At 44.6% G+C, this 8,021-nt stretch overlaps 1 non-coding gene across 1 annotated transcript; it reads left to right on the forward strand.

Annotated features, from left to right (window-relative positions):
- The first annotated feature begins 6,881 nt into the window (after positions 1 to 6,881).
- LOC112910031 (U6 spliceosomal RNA) lies at positions 6,882 to 6,984 on the forward strand. The gene has a single exon (XR_003233192.1). It is a non-coding gene; the product is annotated as a U6 spliceosomal RNA (small nuclear RNA).
- The last annotated feature ends 1,037 nt before the right edge of the window (positions 6,985 to 8,021 follow it).

Consider the following 8,021-nt stretch of genomic DNA (forward strand, 5'->3'; position numbering starts at 1 on the left):
GCCCCCGTAGCCATGTGGTCTCCAATTGGTCCCACATTTACTCAGTTCAGCACCCTTTCGTTTTGTCCCCCTCACTGAGGTTACCTTAGACATTTGTAATGCAGTTACATTCCTTCGGTCACATTCTGTCTTTCATCTTAGGATGCCCCAACTTGCTAGGAGATTTTTAAATTTGCATACATTGAAGGTCACTCTTTGTGCTATAACTGCTTATGGATTCTGACAAGTGTGTGATGGCATTTATCTGCCATTACTGTGTCACCACCCTAGAATAGTTTCTGTGCTTCATCCACTCAATCTCTCTGCCCCTGCCCACCCCCCATCTTCTGGCAGCCACCAATCTCTTTATAAAGTGATATCTCTATAGTTTTGCCCTTTCTAGATTGTCACATAAATGCAATCATATGATATGTAGCCTTTCAGACTGTCCTTTTTGCACCTAGCAATATTCATCCACGTTTCTGTGTCTTGATAGCTCTTTTTTTTTTTTTTTTGGTATCATTCCATTGTATGGATGTACCACAATTTCTTTACCCATTCACCTATGAAAGGACATCTTGATTGCTTCCAGTTTTTGGCAATAACGAATAAATCACAGGTTTTAGGGCAGACATAACTTTCCAGTCAGTTGAGTAAATATATAGTACAATTGTTGTATGATTACAGTTAAACAAAGTTTAGTTTTCTCAAACTGTCAAACTGTCTCCAAAGTGGCTGCACCATTCTGCAACCTGCCAGCAATAAATGAAGAGTTTCTGTTGCTCCACATTGTTGCGGGCAATTGTTGGTCTAAAGGTTATTTGGGACTTTAGTGTGTGTGTGTGTGTCTCATTGTTTTCATTGTTTTTTTTTTTCTTTTTTTTTAAGATTTATTTTATTTATTCATGAGAAAGAGAGAAAGAGAGAGAGAGAGAGAGGCAGAGACACAGGAGGAGGGAGAAGCAGGCTCCATGCAGGGAGCCTGACGCGAGACTCGAGACTCAATCCCAGAACTCGATCCCGGGACTCCAGGATCGAGCCCTGGGCCAAAGGCAGGCGCTAAACCGCTGAGCCACCCAGGGATTCCCTCATTGTTTTTTTTTTCCAATGTTAAATGATGTTGAGCATCTTTTCATATACTTATTTGCCACTTGTATATCTTCTTCGGTGAGGTATCTGTTTAGATATTTTGTCTATTAAAATTTTTGTTTGTAATTGTTGAATTATCAGAGTTTTTTTTTTTAAACCTGTGTATTTTGGATACAAGTCCTTTATCTGCAGTGTGATTTACAAATATTTTTTCACAGTAGGTAACTTGTATTTTCATTCTCTTAACAGTGCTATTCACAGAACAAAGTCTTTAAATTTAATAAAGTCCAGTTTATTAGATTTGGGTGGGGGTATTATGCTTTTGCTCTTGTATCTAGAAACTCATCACCAAACCCAAGGTGGTATAGAGATTTTCTCCCATTTTTTTTCTTCTAGAAAACTGTGGAAAACATCCAGTCCAATCTTGATGCCCTGTAAAGACTGTGCTGTCATTGATCTGACTCTTCCATGAGAACAGGCTTTTTTTTTCTCTTAAATAATCCACAGAAATATGACTGTGAACACCATAGAATGGATCCTGATTGTTATGGACTGAATTTGTCCCTTCTAGTCCAGATGTTGAATTTCTAACCCCCAGAACCTCAAAATGTGACTATCTCCTTTCAAGAGGTAATGGAGTAAAAATGAGACTGTTAGGGTGGGGGCCAACCCAGCATGGCTGCTTTCTCTAAAAGAACAGGAAATTTGGACATAAAGAGACACCAAGGATGTGCATTCACTCAGGAAAGACTATGTGAGGACACAGCGAGAAGATGGCCATCTACAAGCCCCAAGAGAAACCAAGCCTGCTAACACCTTGATCCTAGACTTCCTACCTCCAGAGCTGAGAGAAAATAAATTTCTATTGTTTAAGCCACTCAGGGGCACCTGGGTGGCTCAGTGGTTGAGCATCTGCCTTTGGCTCAGGTCGTGATCCAGGGATCCTGGGATGGAGTACCACGTCGGGCTCCCCACTGGGAGCCTGCTTCTTCCTCTGCCTATGTCTCTGCCTCTCTCTGTGTGTCTCTCATGAATGAATGAATGAATAAATAAATAAGTAAATAAATAAATTTTTTTAAAAAGGCCACACGGTCTGTGGTATTCTATTATGGTACCTTAGCAAACCAATGCACTGCACAGTGAAATTTTATCAGAGTTTGGCTAAAAGATTCCTCCTTCAGGAGGTGTTGAGAGCTGGGTAAGTGGTTTGGCTAAGGAGACTGGAGGGGGGAGGGGCAGAAAAGAATTGATTGGGAAAACCCAGACATAAGTTTAAAATTAGCTGGTGTCCTTTGCCCATGCCAAGTCCACCTGTCATATCCAGCCACTTTGGACTGAGTAGACAGAGACCAAACTAGGCATTAATATCTTGTAGTCCTGTCATGTCCTACTACTCAAAGCCTCTGAGCATATCTGCACAATATCCTCAGGTGACTGAGGCAGGGAATAGGAGACTACCTGCTTGGGGGATGGAGGGGTTGGACCAGATGATTGTCCCTACCCATGACAGGAGAACTGAAGTTGACTGACGACATAATGGCATCTTGAGGGCATTTTAATGACTGCCATGGGGGCATGCTATGGCTTTCATCAGCAACTTGGTAGTGTATTAGTCAAGGTGATTAATGCTAGCTGTTGTAAGAAACAACATCAAATCTCAGTGGCTTAACATAATGAAATTTCATTTATCACTTACATCGCTGTCCAGTGTGGGTTGGATGGCTCTCCTGGGTTGGGGGGAGGGCTTCCTCCAAGAAAGTCCACGGTGTTCTTGATCCTTCCATCTTGTACTGACATCTTTTTTTTTTTTTAAGATTGTATTTATTTATTCATAGAGACACAGAGAGAGAGGCAGAGACACAGGCAGGGGGAGAAGCAGGCTCCATGCAGGGAGCCTGACGTGGGACTCGATCCACGGTCTCCAGGATCACGCCCTGGGCTGCAGGCGGCGCTAAACCGCTGGCCATGGGGGCTGCCCTGTACTGACATCTAAAACATGTGGTTGCTTCTCCAGGGTTACTGCAGAAGGGCAGGGGATTGCCAGAGGATTGTGCAAGAATATTTTAAGGCCCAGTGTAGAAGTGACCTACTTTTCTTTTGCCCACTTTTTTAATACCCAGAATGAACTTCAAAGGAGCTTGAGAGATATAGTCTTCCCTTCCCCTGTGCCTAGGAAAAGGAGATACTGTGGCAAACATCTGGCATGGTCTCTACCACAGATGAGGACATGAATTTTTCTACCCAGCTTGCAAATGTTGGGTTGCTGGGGAAGACCATGGGTGGAAACTCAGCCCTGCAGTCAGGGATGTTGGTTGTGACATCATTTCAATCTAACAAGACAGGAGGAGAATTGGCTTAGCAATAAAGTGGCAAGAGTTGGGGGCTTTCTTGACTATAGTCTGATGTGAATTAAGGAGCAGGCTTGTTGGGAGCATTCTTTGAAGAGGAGGGTGGCATGGTGAACAGCATTTGGGTTAGTAAATCCCACTGACATACCATTGGAAGTGTTAGCAGTACAATAATGATGGACCAAGCAGCTGCTATGTCCAGGTCCAGGCAGGCCTGACTCTGCTCAGCACTCATCAGGTCTTGGGCCTGAAGTTGCAATGTAGAGGTAGTTTGTGAGCCACATGCTAGTGGGAGCCTCTCCCAGAACCCTGCTTCCACAACAGAAGTGAGATCAGCCCATGGAGCACCTCATCTTTCTTATGTTCACTTCCCTTTTGTCTGTTTCTCCTCTACTCACATTGAAGATACTTTATCTTGTTCTGCATATCTAGGTGAACCATCTCTAGTCCTATCTGAAATAAATTAGGGAGATGTAAATAAACGTGGTGGAGAATAGTCTGTGATATTGAGAAGTTGCTCTTCTCATTCCTTTTATCCACTGCTCTTCCCCCAATAATCAAGGTAATTGGTGGGGGAAGGGAGTTCTGAGAGGGCCAGTGGAGGGGGAGATTGAGCCCTAGAGGAGCCACCTATCTGTTTTTCAACCTCCTATGTAGCCCTAGAGGAGCCACCTATCTGTTTTTCAACTTCCTATGTAGACTTCATTGTCTTTTGAAAAGACAACTGTCTGAAAGCCAAACTAATTTTTTGGTGTCAAATTGGGGACTTTGGAGAGGAAAAAATAGAATTGCAAAAGCTTATGGTTTACACTATAAACCATAGAGTGGGACTGCTTGCACTGCGATCAAGAACCTCTTTCACACCCAAAGGAAGAGTTTGAGCTGAGGGCATGGAGGAGAGACTCACAAGGGAGGCTTGGAGGAGCGACTCACTGCCTCATTGGAACCTGGGTCACTGAAGCCAAGCTAAATCCAGTTATGGAAAACCAAAGAAGGTTGCATTCAGCACAGTGTGAACTCCTGTCAGCTGCACAAGCTCCACCCCACTCTTAGGAGCACCATCAGAGTCAAAGTAATTATTATTTTTTTTTAAAGATTACTTATTCATGAGAAACACACACACACACACACACACACACACACACACACACACACATAGAGAGAGAGAGAGAGAGAGAGAGAGAGAGAGAGGGAGAGAGAGAAGCAGGCTCCATGCCAGAAGCCTGATGCAGGACTCTATCCCAGGTCTTCAGGATCACGCCCTGGGCTGAAGGCAGCGCTAAACCGCTGAGCCACCAGGGCTGCCCAGAGTCAGGGTAATTAATGCTAGCTATAGTAACAAACCACGTCACTGTTTGTATGTGTGACAAACTGTGTGTCCCAGATGCCTCTCCCTCTGGTCCCTTGCTTTGGACTAATGTTCAGAAGCACTCCTGTTACTGGAGACGCAGAGGTCCCAGGCTGCAAAGTTTGTAAGCTGCTAATCCTGCTCATTCTGGAGCTCCTAGTCAGTGATGCACCATTGGTAACAGGCTCTGAAGAGGAGTTGCCCTGGTGGCTTCCTGACCCAGAGGAGCCATCAGAACCTGGTGGACTAGTTCACTGTCATTACTGAAGGCAGGATAAGAGGTTCTCCAGGGACATTTCACGGAGCCAGTGAGACACTTATTCCAGGCCCATCCAAAGCCCTCTGCTTTTCCAGCTTCCCTGAAGAAATTAGCAAACACTTCCTCTATTTAGTTTCCATGGGGGTCCTCTTTCTTCATTCTCAAATTGGGTTGACCATCCTAACTTGGCCTTCTTTGCCAGCTCCTCCTCTGCTTCTGGCCTGTGATATCAGAGAGCCTCTGCCTCTTCTCTCTTTACACCTTTTTGCTCATCCTAAGGCACTGCATCCGTTCTGGGTGACCTTGCAGCACTAGTGACTGCAGCTTTGTGGCTAAAATTTCCTCCCCTTTCCTTTGAATATACATTTCCTTGAATCTACACCAGGAGACAGCTGCCAGGAAGGAATTTTATTAATAGATTTGCCTTTGCGTCTGCGAAACGAAGGACATCCACCAAACATACACTCCTGCCATGTCCCAAGAAGCTGGTGTTTTCATGGTTGCACTTCTCATTCATTCGGGGCTTTATCTAATATGGGGGGACACTTTTGACATATTGCTATCATTCCAGATACAACAACTTATTAGATGCCCACTTCCTGAGTGCCTACCCAGCATCCATGCCCCTTTCTAGTATTACCAGGTCTGCATCTGGAATCTTCCTCTCCCCTGAACAGCAGCCCCTGGTTCAGGAGAAACTGATTCCTCCTGAAGCTTTGGCAGGAGGGCTTCATTTCATTCACCAAATGGTGCTTTCCATCCTCCTGGCCCCGTCATTGGTTCCGGAGGGAGCCCATGACTCAAGTCAGAGTGAATTTTAGCACTCCTACTGGGAACACCAGGGCAACCCTCCCCATTCTCCTTTTATTCGAAGCGAATGTGGATGGGCAGCCCAGGTGGCTTAGCGGTTTAGCACTGCCTTCAGCCCAGGGCGTGATCCTGGAGACCTGGATCGAGTCCCACATCAGGCTTCCAGCATGGAGCCTGCTTCTCCCTCCTCTCTCTCTGTTTCTCGACTAAATAAATAAAATCTTAAAAAAAAAAAAAAGAAGTGAATGTGGAAGCATGAAGCCCCAGGGGTGGCTGGCAGCCATCCCACCACAAGGAGGAAAGCTGGTCTGAGGAATGAAGCTGATACTTGAGTGACGGAGTGAGGAACAAAAAGAACTTCTGACCTTGATGATGCCATTGAGCCACTGATTCAAACCATTTCTGAAGCCTGCCCCATCTCTGAACATTGTGGTCACAGAGGCCAGTAAGAGTCCTTCATTATTTGATCCGGTTTGAAGTGGGCTATTACTTGCAGCATAAAGAACTTTGATACCTCAAACCTCTTGTGCCAGAAATACTTCCCATTTTGTTCTTCTGTATGGATCACATTTGTTAACTATTATGCCAGCAGCCAAAATTTGATTGAATGTGTTTTACATGTCTGCATTATCTAATTTCATCTTCACAACAACCCTTTGAGGTAGATTCTCTTATGTCATGAGGAAATCAAGACAGAGAGGTTAAGTAACTGTCCTAAAAACCACACAGCTAGAAGAGATGGATCCTGGACTGGAACTCAGGAAGCCTGACTCCTGAGCTCATACTCATAACCCCTACACAACTTCCCATCCAATATTCTCATTCTGAATTTCTTCCTGAAATGACATTCGTATCTATGCTTCACAGAGTCCAATGTCAGTCCCAATTCACTTGGTGTCCAGGGTGACTCTGGGGCACTAACTGATGTAGGCAGGCTACATCAGTTTGTAGGCAGGCTACATCAGGTTTGAGGACCCAGAAGGGGGTCCCGCAGGACCAGCTGAGAGGGTCCTTGGCTTCGTGCAGGATAAAAATCAAATGTAAGTGCTTGCTTCGGCAGCAGATATACTAAAATTGGAACAATACAGAGAAGATTAGCGTGGCCCTTGCGCAAGGATGACATGCAAAAATCAAATGTAAGCCGGGGAGAAGTGAGAGCAGAGTTTATTGAAGATATAGATAGAGGGGATACAGATGGAGAGTCTAGGACATTTGGAATGGAATAGGAGGATGATCCTTGTCTTTATTTGGGGCCTGAGGTTTTTATTGAGGATGGGAGTCTGGCATACGTGTCCTCTCAGGCATCCAGGAACTGGTCAAAACAAGGATGAGGGCTCAGGTGTCTTTCATAAGTCACTTATGCCCTGAAGCATTTTGGGTCTTGGTTTCAAGGGGTCTGGAGTCAGTGGTCTTGGAAAATGTACAGGACAACCTCACTCAGTCACTCCTTAGGTGTTATCTATTTTGCTGGAAGGCTCCAGAGAAATCATTAACTCCTTGACCTTTATAAGGTCATACGTTGTCATTACTATAAGCCATGTGTAGGGCAGGAGTGCAGGTCCTAACAAGAACAGAAGTAGGAAAAGGGGCAAAAAAGCAGTTTTTTTCAGTTTCCCTGTCTCATTACCATGAAGTATCACCATTTCTTCCCCACAGTTGAGACAGCATACACAATATTGTCCCTTGTCCTTCTCCACCCTCTCTATGTGTGACATACAAATAAAACAAGTGGAGCACAAATTGTGTACTTTATATGGAGGGGCCATCCTCCATCAGCCTGCCTGTAATTTCTTGCTTGTCTGCCTTTTCTCTAGGTTGTCAGATGAAATGTCTCAGCGGTTGTCCTGAGACAATTCAGCCCCAGCTCAATGTCCAGGGCTGGATGCTCCTTTTGCTCAGCATGCCTAGCTGATTCCAATTCCAATTGTGAGACTAATTCTCAGCCTCGACAAAAGCAGAAAACTAGAATCTCTATTGAGGCTTTAAGACGGTGGCTGGAGATAGGATCTCCACATTTAGCAAATAGAAATATAAAGCACCCAGTAAATTTAAATTTCAGATGAGAAAGAGATGATTTTTGAGTATAAGTGTACTTATACTCTTGTTTGAGAGATACCACAGCTGATGGTAAACTGCGGTATTGGTGAGCACAGTAACAGAGCATTTTGGTGAGGAGAGCTGAGCAGTG

The sequence above is a fragment of the Vulpes vulpes genome, chromosome 3 (assembly GCF_048418805.1).
Source record: "Vulpes vulpes isolate BD-2025 chromosome 3, VulVul3, whole genome shotgun sequence".
Lineage (NCBI taxonomy): Eukaryota > Metazoa > Chordata > Mammalia > Carnivora > Canidae > Vulpes > Vulpes vulpes.